The 13666-nt window shown below is 42.4% G+C and overlaps 1 protein-coding gene across 2 annotated transcripts in view; it reads right to left on the bottom strand.

The window, feature by feature from the left end:
- The window catches only part of LOC140477681 (ADP-ribosylation factor-like protein 15), a 291815-nt gene that overhangs the window by 257338 nt on the left and 20811 nt on the right, over positions 1-13666 (bottom strand). The window lies entirely within an intron of this gene.

Here is a 13666-nt window from a genome sequence, read left to right as displayed (position 1 = left end):
GTTCACCTAATTTTAACCTCAACTCCACATTCCTGCATACACTTTGCAACCCCTTGATAATCAAGTCACAATCTACTTGTGCCTGACAAGTGTTTGAAGATTCTGAATTAACTGACAAACAGAGTTCCAAAGACTCAAATCCCTCAGAAAAAAATGTTGAAGGAACACTCATCAATTGGACTGCCTCACCAAGAATGGTGCCAAGTTTAGAACTTAACAAAAATTCTTTTGTAGGACATGAGTGTCACTAGTTGACCAGTATTTGACAGAGTTCTAGTTGCCCTTGAGAAGGTAACAGTGAGCTGCCGTGCACTTGCTGTGGGTTGACCCACAATGCTTTTAGGGAGAGAATTCCAGGCTTTTGATGCAGCGACAAGAAACAGCGATATACTTCCAGATCAGGATGGGGAGTGGTTTGCAGGTGGTAGCGTTCCCATGTCTCTGTAGCCCTCGACTTTCTAGATGGAAATGGTTGTAGGTTTGGTGAATTTCTGTAGTGCATCTTGGAGGTAACACACTACAGCTACTGAGCATCAGTGTGGAGAGATCAGATGCTTGTGGATATAGTGCCAAACAAGTGGGCTGCTTTGTCATGGATAGTGTCAAGCTTCCTGAAGAAGGGCCGAAACATCGATTCTCCTTCTCCTTTGATGCTGCCTGACCTGCTGCGCTTTTCCAGCAACACATTTTTAAGCTTTTTGAGTGTTGCCTGGATGAGTACAGCTCCAACCAGTGGAGGGTATTCTATCACACCTGTGCCCTGTAGATGGTGAACAGGCTTTGGGGAGTCAGGTGGTGAGTTATTCATTGTAGCTCTTGCAGCCAGTGTATGCGTGGTGAGTCCAATTCAGTTTCTGGTCAATGGTAAACTCCAGGATGTTGATTGAATTCCTCCACTATGATGGTAACAACATTTAAAGTCAACTAGCAGTAGTTAGATGTGCCAGACAAATACTAGGCAAAATGTTACTTGCTAGTTGTCAGCCTAAGCTTGGATATTGCTCAAATACAGGAAGACCTGGACGTGGACTATTTTGCTCTCTGCAAAGTCGCAAATGGTGCTGAATCATTGGTGACGATCCCATTTCTGACCTTATGATGGACAGGTCATTGATAAAGTCGCTGAAGATGGTCAGGCTTAAGACACTACCCTGAGGAACCTCTTGCAGAGATGTCCTGGAGCTGGGAAGTTTGACCTCCATACCCATCTTTCTATGTTCCTGTATGACTCCAATCAGCAGAGAGTTTACAAACCAATATCCACTGATTCCAGTTTGCTAGGGCTCCTTGTAGTTTCCTGATGAAGGGCTTTTGCCTGAACTGTTGATTTTCCTGCTCCTTGGATGCTGCCTGACCTACTGTGCTTTTCCAGCACCACTCTAACCTTGACTCTGATCTCCAGCATCTGCAATACCACTTCCACCTCCTCGTAGCCACACTCAGTCAAGCTTGGCTTTGATGTCAAGGGCTGTCGCTCTCACCTCCCCTCTGGAATTAGGCTCTTTTGTCCATACTTGAACCAAGGCTGTAATGAGGCTGAATGGCCCCAGAAAAACCCAAACTGGACATCAGTGAGCAGGTCATTGCTGAGCAGATACTGCTTGACAGCACTGTTGATGACACCTTCCATCTGATGATGGGGAGTGCAGACTGATGGGGTGGTAATTGGCCTGTTTGGATTCTCCTGTTCCTTGGAGGCTGCCTGACCTGCTGCGCTTTTCCAGCAACACATTTTCAGCTGTTTGGATTTGGCCTTATTTTTGCCTTCAGGATATACTTGCTCTATTTTCAACATTGTCAAGTAGATGCCAGTGTTGCGACTTTCCTAGAAGTGCTTGGCTAGGTGAGGTACAGGTTTGAAGCATGAATCTTCAATGCTATTGTTGTAACATTGTCAGTACCCATAGCCTTTGCAATATCCAGTCCCTCAACTGTTGCTTGATATTACTTCGAGTGAATCGAATTGGCTCAAGACTGGAATCTGTAATGTTAGGGACCAATGGAGAAGGCAGAGATGGATCATCCACTGGGCACTTCTAACTGAAGACTGCTGCGAAAGCTTCAGCCTCATCTTTTGCACTCTTCTATCATCAAGGATGGAGATATTCATGGAGCTTCCTTTTCCAATGAGCTGTTTACTTATCCCTCACCATTCACAGCTAGATGTAGCAGGACTGGTGCACTTAGATCTGATCTGTTGATTGTGGGATTGCTCCTGCTACTGTTGGAGCTACACTAATCAGACACATAATTTGATTTATCTATCACATGTATTTTGTTACAAAATAACAAAAAGTATTGCATAGTGTTGCCACTCACCAGTGCCATCTTAAGACAAACATAAAGGCAGAAAAATGAAGGAAGTCTCCAACTTTTCAGTCCTTCTTGTTAAGTGCTCTATCATGGGCCATCTACCTGGCAGTCAGGCACATGTCCCCTTTGCCAAACCGCCACAACTGGAACAAATGTCCACTCTTCAATACTATTTTGTCTATACTGACAACACGGCACTGAGTCTTCGGTGGATCTTGCAAATTCAGATGCTGCTGGGAACCACACTAGCCGAAACTCAACTGCCATGAGTCCACTTCTTGCCTGCCTCAGCTACTGTGATGCCTCCGGATCTCTTACGGGGCCCAAACTCACCTCCGCCTCCATGCATCTGCACTGTCAGGAACCCAAACTCGCCTCCACTGCAGCAGCCAAGAGTCAAGTGAACAGTATTCCATTATACTCCTTTCAGGTCATTCTGCTATAACATACATTTCATTAATGTGAATTCACTATAACATGGTTGACAAATTGGGGACTCTGTTGCTAAAGCGCGAACTTTTAAAACATGTATTGATTACAACCCAATTCTGGCCCCATTAGTTGAAATGGTGATGCTATTATGCAATTTTCTTAGTGCACAGGGTTGCATGAGAATGGAACTGCCACATTATAGCAGAACCGACTGTACTTATGCCTTACAGATGGCACGCATCAGGGAGACAAGAGGTGAGTTGTTTGATGCAGCATTCCCAGCCCTTAACCTGCACTTGTAGCCACAATATTGATATGGCTGATCTAGTACAATTTTGGGTCAATGATAACCCTTGGAGATAAAGGGGGGATTCTATAATGGTAATGACGTTGAATTTCAAAAAGGCGGGGGGGGGGGGGGGGGGGGGGGGGCGGGAGGCTTGATTCTCCCTTGTTGGAAGTGACTGAAGCTTGGCAGTTATGTTGTGAATGTTACTTACAACTTGCCAGCTAAGCCTAAACTTTGTCTTAGGCTAGCTGCATCTGGAAATGAACTAGTGCAGTATGAGCAGTTATGAACATGGTACCATTAGCAGCATACACGCCCGCATGATGAATGGACAATGTGATGAAGCATCTGAAAGCAGTCAGATATAAAGGTTACAACAGTGAGGAGCTCCTGCAATGTCCCAAGGCTGAGAAAATTAACCTCCAAAAATCAATCATCTTGCTTTGGGATAGATATGGCAAGTCAGTGATGAGTTTTCCCCCTTAAATTTCTTTGGTCTCCAGTTTTTCAAAGACTCCTTGATGCCACAATTGATCAAATACTGTCTTGATTTCAAGACGGTCAACTCCTGGGAGTTCAGTCCTCCTGTTAGCATTTGGACTGGGGACTACAGCATCACTAGCACAATCCAAACAGTGTTGGTGAGAAGGTTACTATACCACACAAGTGCTGCTTGATGGCACTGTCACTGACACTTTCGATTACAGTGCTCATGCTAGCTGGGTTCCTGCTTTTTGTGGAAAGAACATACAGTAAATTCTTTGCATCCACAAAAATCATAAATTTGTCTACCCACATCACAAAGTAAGTAAAAAAACACAAACACCCACAGGCAAAAATCGCATGACCACAATATTTTTAACTGTTTTGACCTATTCTTAAATGAGCTCCACACTCCCAAATTTCATCATTCACGGGTGTTATCAGGAGCAGAAGGCTTGTGGATATGGAGGAATAGTTATAGCTCTGCAAGTTTTCGCATTTCTCTGTAAAAGCCAGTGTTACAACTGTACTGCAACAGATGGGTTGGAGGCGCAGCTACTTCTGGAACACAAGTCTTCAGTATCATTGCTAATGTGTTGTCAGGACCCATAGTGCAAGTTAATCCCACATCTTCAACCATTTGTGGATCTCTCATGGTGCAAAGCAAATTGGAAGAACCAGCCACCTGTAACATCGAGCTTTGTTTTATTTGTTCATGGTAATTGGCCATCACTGGCTAAGTCAGCATTTGCCACCATCCAGGATTGCCCTCAAGATGATGGTGAACAGCCTCAAAAAAGACCCATCATGTGGTACGTTTTTTTAAAAAAGATGCTTAAAAATGCTTCAGTCTTGTTTTTTTGTACCCTGATGAGCTGGATATTAAGGATGATGAAGATATTTGTGGATTCTTCCCCTCCAGTTAGATGTTCAACCGTCTACCAAATTCACAACTTGGACCTAATCTGTTGATGGAGAGATTTCTTGGCTGATTATCGCATTCTTCACCCATTGTCTAGCCTTTGTTGTAGCATTATCAGTGCGACACTTCATGTTTAGGTGTGTTTGGAGCTTTTACTGAAGCCCTGTTGGCTTCATTGAATCAGAGTAGATCCCTTAGCTGGATGGTAATATAGAGTGAAGGAAATGACAGACCATGAGGTTGAATACAATTCTGCTGGTGGCACACAAATGCCCAGATCTGATATTCAGCTTTGGGTTCAATTGGAACATTTCAAGGAGGCTGAAAAACCCAATAACAAAATGAACAACATATGAAGGTTTGAATTTGTGGCATACAAGTGCTCTCTTATATTTAAGATAAAAAGGGAAGCAGTCAAGATTAAAAAATAAACTATTTTCACCCCCAGATGTTCTCATAGCTTTTGTGATTTAATTGAAGAGCTGTGTGTCAAAGTAATGGTCTCTTGACAGAAGAATATATGAAGACATTGGTTTTCCTGAAATATACACAGCATGCTTAAATGCTCACAACATACAACGCACACTATATTTAAGGTGTACTAATGTGTGCAAACTTCAAATTTGAAATGCACACACATTGATTGCACTGAACTAGGTTAAGGAGCTTTGAGAATGGAAATCAAATTGAGATCAGCATGCTGGAGTTTTAATGAGCATATCTAAAGCAAAATATCTTCAGGTCAGAATTATTCCAGTGACAATGTAGCATTAAAAAGGGCTTGGGGGAAAAAATGCAAGCGAACTTCAGGCATAATTTGAGATTTGCAGCTAATAAAATTCACAGGCGATCCAGAATTCTCCTTTTCAGAATCTCAAACTGTATGTGAACATAAATCATGGGCAGATTAGACTTAATGGGGTCTTCAGAACTCACCACAACTTAAACATCTACCTGAACAAAGATCAAAATCACACAACACCAGGTTATATAACTTCTAACCTGGTGTGTGATTTTTAACTTGGTCCACCCCAGTCCAACACCAGCACCTTCACATCATGAACAAAGATGCACATTTCCCTTCAAACATGCTTGGGCACTTTTCATGTAAACAACCATTCACTTATTGAAAAAGAGATCCTCAACAACCAGGTTCATGTAGAAAACTGGTTGGATGACTTGAAATGGGGTGGAGTCAGTGGTATACTGATAATATCACTGGGCTAGTAACCCAGAACCCCAAGCTCTCATGTTCTGGGGTCAAGCTCAAATCTAAAAGAAGCTGGTGAAATTTGAAATCAATTTTTTTTAAAACATCTGGAATGAGAAGCAAGAGTTATGGCAATCACACAACTTTGCTGGGCCTTAAGGATGAATAAAAACCAGTCTGGTTAACTAATGAGTGGAAGGGAAGGAAATCTGCTGACCTTACCTGGTATGGCCTACGTACAACTCATCTGCCCTCTCAAGTGACTCTAAAATGCAATGCTCACATTCCACAAGTGATTTTTTTAAAAAAGCAATTAAATGAGATCTGCACATGAAAAGTTTCTAAGCTGCCTAAGGTGTAGCAGCTTGGTTTGATACTGGGGTTACTTGGCACTTAAAATTCAGGCCAAGGCCTTTGAGCACACTTGGCAAAACTTTTTACGTTAGATTAGATTAGATTAGTGTGGAAACAGGCGCTATGGCCCAACAAGTCCATACTGACCCTCCGAAGAACAACCCACCCAGACCAGTTTCTCTCTCTCTCTCTCTCTCTAATGCACCTAATACTATGGGCAATTTAACATGGCCAATTCACCTAACCTGCATATCTTTGGTCTGTGGGAGGAAATCAGAACATCTCAAGGAAGATTGTCATTGCACGGTGTTTGTGTGGCACAAACTCTATTTGCAATCTTCAGCCAGAAGTAGCACTACACTACCCTAGCACTACAAATGTCCAGTTTGGTTTTGCCAGGGTCAATCAGCTCCTGACCTCATCCAAGTTTGAATCAAGGTTGTAATAAGAGGAAATTAATGTCAGCAGCAAGGCAAGAGTGACAGTCCTTGACATCAGACCACACTTGACTTAACATGGCATCAAGGAACAAGCCAGAGTAAATCTGGAGTCAATAGGAATGGGGAGGGGAGGGAGGGTGGAGTTATCTGCTGATTATGTGCAAGGTATGACTCCAAACTGGTAGTTGTGATTGTTGGAGGTTAGGCATCTTGGTTCCAGCATATTTCTCTTGGGGTTAATCAGAGAATGGTGTGTTTGTATCAATCACTTTCATCAATGAATTTCTCTCAGTCATAAGGACTGGCAGTTAAAGGAGGAACTGGAACCACGATGCAACTGAAAGGCCAAACAAGACAGGCTGAACAAGATACTGCAATTATACTCTTAGGCATCAGCATGCTGGCCTTAGCTCTGGAAATCTCACAAAACCTTCCACCCCTCTCCATGCACTTAAAGGCATTTGGAAGTAAAATACAGAAGATAAAGTAACCAGCTCAGGATGATAGCTTACCATTTCAAGAAAACAGTCCAGCACAGCAACATGCTCTTCAGCCCACCAAAGCTGTGCTGACATGATGCCTTTCTAAACTAAAAATCTTTTGCCTCTATGCTGCCCATATCCCTCTGCTCCCTGCCTATTCATGGATCTGTCAAGATACCTCAAACACTGTTACTGTAACCACCTCCTCTGGCAGCTTTTCCCAGACAGTTCCTACTGTGTAAAAACATGCCTCTCATCTCGTTTAAACTTTCTAGCTTTCACTTTAAACCTACATCTGCTAGTAACTGGCATTCCTACCTTCTGAAAAAGACTCTGACTATCCATCTATCAATGCCTCTCGATTTTCATATTGCTTTTAATATTGTTTCATCATTCTGCAGTACTACAGATATGGGTATACTGTACTCACTGTGCACCCATGACTGCATCACCAAATACCAGGCTAATGCCATTTACAAGTTCGCCAGTGACACCACCATAGTCAGTCGACGAAACATATGGCAATGAAACAGACTACAGACAGGAGGTGGAAGACCTGGAAAAATGGTGCAGAGAACAACCCAGCTCTCAATCAAGGAACTCATTATTGACTTTAAGCGGAATGTTACTCGTGCGCCCACCCCACCCTCCAGCTATTTACTGTACATTTCCCTTCTGCATTAGATCTCTCAAAATGCATCACTTTGCATTTGTCTGGATTAAACTCCACCCAAGTCTCAAGCCTATCCACATGCTGCCGTATCAGGATACAAATTCCTCTACCAGGGAGCAAGTATCTTTTATATAGATACTAGCAATAAGAATAAGCGAAAAAGAAATAGACACTGAAATAAAGTCAAATCTGGCACGAGGTAGTAAGACAATAACACAAAAAAGTTGTGGGTGGACTTCTTGGTGTTCCTATCAGCCAAGCTGTGAATGAGTAATGATGTTACATAAATCCTCTCAAGATTGAAGAGTCTGATGCAGGATAGGCATTCAAGTGACTGATTGCTCAAAGTTTTTGTTTGTGCTTGGTTCTCAAGGTATTTTTATATCATTTGACTAAACATGAGAGCCTGAGAGGAGACATGGACAAAAACCACAAATATCTTTCAAAACATTCATGCGGCTCAATTTAAAAGGAAGACTTAGTGGGTCAAACTAGACAGAATTGTTCCAAATCCATCACAGGGAAGGTGAACAGGAAGATATTATTAACAGAATAAACCTCAAGCTACAGAAAGTCACTAACCTTTTGATGCAGTTATGCTTCTTTTCCAGCCTCTATCTTTTTTTTTCAGTTCTATAAACTTTACAAGATCTCAACTCCTCCAATTCTGACCATTCTTGTTTTGATTCTTGTAAATCCTCAATTTTTATCTCTTTTCCATTGTGTGCTGTAAGTAACATTGGCTTTAGGCTCTGAACTTCTCTCCCAAACAATGATCATTTCTCTCTGATTCAACCAGATGCTTCTGAAGACTTAATTCCTCAACCAAGATAGAGTCCAATTAGATTAGATTAGATTAGATTACTTACAGTGTGGAAACAGGCCCTTTGGCCCAACAAGTCCACACCGCCCCGCCGAAGCGTAACCCACCCATACCTCTACATTTACCCCTTACCTAACACTACGGGCAATTTAGCATGGCCAATTCACCTGACCTGCACATCTTTGGACTGTGGGAGGACACCGGAGCACCCAGAGGAAACCCAGGCAGACACGGGGAGAATGTGCAAACTCCACACAGAGAGTCACCTGAGGCGGGAATTGAACCCAGGTCTCTGGCGCTGTGAGGCAGCAGTGCTAACCACTGTGCCACCGTGCCGCCCAATATAGAATATAACAGCGCAAGGCAGGTCCTTCGGCCCTTGATGCTGGGCCAACCTGTGGAATCTATGTGAAACCCATCTAACCTAAACAATTCCATTCTTGCCAAATGCCTATCCAATGACCATTTAAATTCCCTTAAAAAGTTGGTGAGTCTATTATTGCAGGCATTGCGTTCCACGCCCCTACTACTCTCCGAGTAAAGAAACTATCGTATCTAACATCTGTCACCCCTCAATTTAAAGGGTCTACGGCCCCTCATGCTAGCCATCAACATCCGAGGAAAAAGGCTCTTCCTGATGAAGGGCTTTTGCCCGAAATGTCGATTTCACTGCTCCTTGGATGCTGCCTCAACTGCTGTGTTCTTTCAGCACCACTAATCCAGGCTCTCACTGTGCACTTTATCTAACCTCCTGATTATCTTATATGTCTCAATTAAGTCACCTCTCAACCTTCTCTCTATGAAAACATCCTCAAGCCTCAACATCCACAAGATCTTCCTTCCATACCAGGCAATATCAGAGTAAATCTCCTCTGAACCCTTTCCAAAGCTGCCACATCCTTCTTATAATGCAGTGACCAGAACCGTACACAATACTCCAAGTGCGGCCACACCAAAGCTTTGTACAGCTACAGCATGACCTCGTGGCTCGAAAATTCAATCCCTCTACCAATAAAAGCTAACACACCATATGCCTTCTTAACACCCTATCAACTTGGGTGGCAACTTTCAATCTATGTACCTGGATACCGAAATCTCTCTGCTCAGCTACACTACCAAGACTCTTACCATTAGCCCAGTATACTCTGTATTCCTATTACTCCTTCCAAAGTGAATCACCTCACACTTCTCCTTATTAAACTCCATTTGCCACCTCTCAGCCCAGCACTGCAGCTTATCTATGTCTGTCTGTAACCTACAAATCTTTGTCACTATCTCCAACTCTACCGACCTTAGTGTCATCCGCAAATTGACTTACCCATCCTTCTATGCCCTCATCCAAGTAATTTATAAAAATGATAAACAGCAGTGGACCCAAAACAGATCCTTGCGGTACACCACTAGTAACTAAACTCCAGGATGTATATTTCCCAACAACCACTACCCTCTGTCTTCTTTCAGCTAGCCAACTTCTAATCCAAACCACTAAATCAGCCTCAATCCCATGCCTCTGTATTTTGTGCAATAGTCTACCGCGGGGAACCTTACCAAATGCCATATCCATACACATCACATCAACCGCTTTACCCTCATTCACCTGTTTGGTCACCTTCTCTAAGAACGCCATAAGGTTTGTCAGGCACAGCCTACCCTTCACAAAACCGTGCTGACTAACCTTAATCAACTTATTCTTTTCTAGATGATTATAAATCTTACCTCTTATAACCTTTTCCAACACTTTACCCACAACCGAAGTAAGGCTCACCAATCTATAATTACCAGGGTGGTCTCTACTCCCCTTTTTAAGGGGGAACAACAATTGCTATCCTCCAGTCTTCTGGCACTATTCCTGTGGACAATGATGACAAATATCAAAGCCAAAGGCTCTGGAATCTCCTCCCCAGCTTCCCAGAGAATCCTAGGATAAATCCCATCCGGCACAGGGGACTTATCTATTTTTTACACTTTCCAGAAACCACCTCCTTGTGAACCTCAATCCCGTCTAATCTAGTAGCTTGTATCTCAGTATTCTCCTCGACAACATTGTCTTTTTCTAGTGTGAATACTGACGAAAACTATTCATTTAGTGCTTCTCCTGTCTCCTCTGACTCCACGCACAACTTCCCACTACTATGTTGGATTGGCCCTAATCTTAACTAACAGATATAATAGAATACCATCACGTACAGGTTCCCCTCCAAACCACTTAACATCCAGAGTCGGAAATATATCACCATTTCTTCAGCATCACTCAGTAAAAATCCTGGAACTCCCTCCCTTAAGGTATCCTGGGTCAATCTACACCAAAATGAACTGCAGTGACTCAGGAAAGCAACTTATCACCACGTTCACAATGGCAAATAGGACTTGGCAACAATAATCAGCTCAGCCACTGAACCTTACATCCACTCACCAATGATGCCATGGGCTAGCACTTCTTGTGCCCCTGTGAGGAACATTAGCCCTCGCCAACATAGAAAATGGAAAACAGATTCTTGTAAAGGACCTCAGGGGACTCTTACCCATTTCTCTTGGATTATCTGGTGGTCACCCATTCTGAACGTCTATATACCCCTAGCTCGCAGTGTAACCATCTCACTGAAAATGCCTCAGGATGTTTCATTATATTATTAGAAGCAAGTGTCAATGCAAATTACATGAAGTGTCACCAGCTGTAGAAACTTGAGCTCCGGGTTTTGGAACTCTCAGTGGTTCCATGAAGCTACGACTTATGTGGGTCACACATTCCTGGAGCTGGTCACATTGCAACGCTGTATCTGCAAAGATAAGTTGGGTGGCACAGTGGTTCAGTGGTTAGCACTACTGCCTCACAGCACCAGGGTCCCAGGTTTGATTCCAGCCTCGGGGTGGCTGTCTGTGTGGAGTTTGCACATTCTCCCTAGGTCTGCGTGGGTTTCCTCCAGGTGCTCCAGTTTCTTCCCACACTCCAAAGATGTGCAGGTCAGGTGAATTGGCCATGCTAAACTGCCCATAGTGTTAGGTGCATTAGTCAGAGGGAAATGGGTCCGTGTGGGTTACTGCTTGGAGGGTTGGTGTGTTCTGGTTGGGCCAAAGGGCCTGTTTCCACACTGTAAGGAATAGAACATTGTCTCCACAAGAGACACGCAATGGCCACTCCTACCAATTCAGGCATGGTAGTTGCATCTCTAACATGTACATTAGTAAACATGAGGTGAGGTATGTAATTCCACCTTGTTGGTATCTTCACCATCTGCCGTAGACCCAGCATAATGCCTTGCTCCTTCAAGGCTCCACCATTTAGTAATAGCTCATTTAATAGTGATCCTGTCAAGCCACTCAATGACTGACATTCCGTGCCATTGACGTTCTTTGTATTTCTTCCAAGTTCCATATTCAAGGCTTTATTAATCGGAAATTGAAGTACAAAAGCAGGGAGGTTATGCTGAACCTGTGTAACATACTAATTAGATTTTGGCTGGAGGACTATGTACCGCTCCGAAAGCCACATCTTCAGAACAATGTGAGTACAAAGAGATTTTTAAAAGTGGTCCCAGGGATAAGAGCCTCAGTTATGAAAGCAGACTGGAAAAGGTGGGACAATTTTCCTTGAAAAGGAGAATGCCCAGAGGACATTTGAATAACATTTTCAAAATCACAAAAGAACAGGGTGAAGTACAAATGAAGAAACTGTTTCCAGTTGTAAAAGTCAAGAACAAAAGGGCATAATTTAAAGCAGTTTGCAAAAGTACTAAGTGCAACTTAAGTATTTACTTTATGCAAGTGGCTCAGCTTTGGAACATAATACCCAGGAGGTGTGGTGAAGGGAGATTCAATCAAGGCATTCAAGATGCCATTAGAATTACATTTTATTGCCACGTGTACTCAAGTACACGAACACACATGTGCAGGAGTACAGTGAAGCTTGTACAAAGTCACCCAATGCCATTTTAGGTATAAAAGGTACCCAAGTACAAAATCTTAGCTACAAAGCAGAAAATAAAGAAATAAAGTTAAAAGTTCAGCATTACAGCCCTTCTTTAGCCAAGAGGATTATTTAAATAGAAATAACATGCAGGAATACAGAGCAGGGGCTTGAGAATGGCACTAAGTTATGATGCCCATTTGCAGAACCAGTGCAGACATGATGGACCAATTGTTTTTTTTTATTGCACCATAACAATTCTGTGATTTTATGAAGTTACTGTTGAAGTTCCCAAGTATATTGCCGACTAAGACAAAATCAACTTCATGATTTTGGACATTTTCCAAATGGTCATCTTAAACAAGAGCTAGCAAAATGAACAGATATATATTTTTAAACATAGCATAACAGGAAATAAATTGGAAGGCAAACTGGTTTGTGGAGAATTGCAGTCCATTTGTCGTCACCAATTGAATTTCTAGCTGAGGCAACAACACAAACTCAGATCATAAAATGAAAGGATCTCTATTAAAATCAGCCCTCAAGCAAATTTCAGGATTCAGATGACATTCTGTAAATAATGTGTGCAAAAGCTAAATCATCTGCCATGACCATTATAGAAAGAAAAATGCCTTTTAAAAAGTAAAAATATGCTTTTCTAAAAGCAACAAAAACTTTATAGAAATGAATTTTGGAATCTCACAGCACAGAAGACCCTGACCACTGAATCTGCACCAGCTCTTGTGAATACCTATCCTACTTAAATGCACATGTTTTGTTCATTTATAAGTTCAGAACCAGTAGATTTTTGACCATACATGCCAATACATTTGTTTTTAAACTGGCATTTTCCACAACCTCTATCCAGTGCTGGCTAAAGTAAAACAGTGGAAATGTGAGTATTGCTTGCAAAGAAATTCCATAGGAACTTTTCATCTGGCACTGAACGGGACAATTTGCAAGAACGAGTAAAGGAAACAACATTTTGCCCTGTATGAAAAGATTTGTCTCTATCATTAGTATGCCTACACAAAGACTTACTCATGGAAAGATATTTCATTTCATATAATGAAAATTGCTGGTCCACTTTACAAAGCTATTCTTGCAAACTGTCCTAATGAGTGCAGGATGTCCAGTAATATGGCAGCGGAGTAAGACTTCTGAGCCATCTGCTCCACCTGCTTTCCTTTTAGATTTTTTTGCACATCCCTTTTCTCGTTATCTTACTTAACGCTTGTTGAAGAGCTCGATTGGGGCAAGTAGGCTCAGTGCAGACTCATGGTAGTTGGCATCTCTGCAACATGGCAGCGTAAAACAGAGTCCCTGCCCACTTTTCCTTTT

Source organism: Chiloscyllium punctatum, chromosome 1 (assembly GCF_047496795.1).
Source record: "Chiloscyllium punctatum isolate Juve2018m chromosome 1, sChiPun1.3, whole genome shotgun sequence".
Lineage (NCBI taxonomy): Eukaryota > Metazoa > Chordata > Chondrichthyes > Orectolobiformes > Hemiscylliidae > Chiloscyllium > Chiloscyllium punctatum.
Note: the sequence above shows the minus strand (reverse complement) of the source record. Positions and strands in the feature narration are given on the sequence as shown.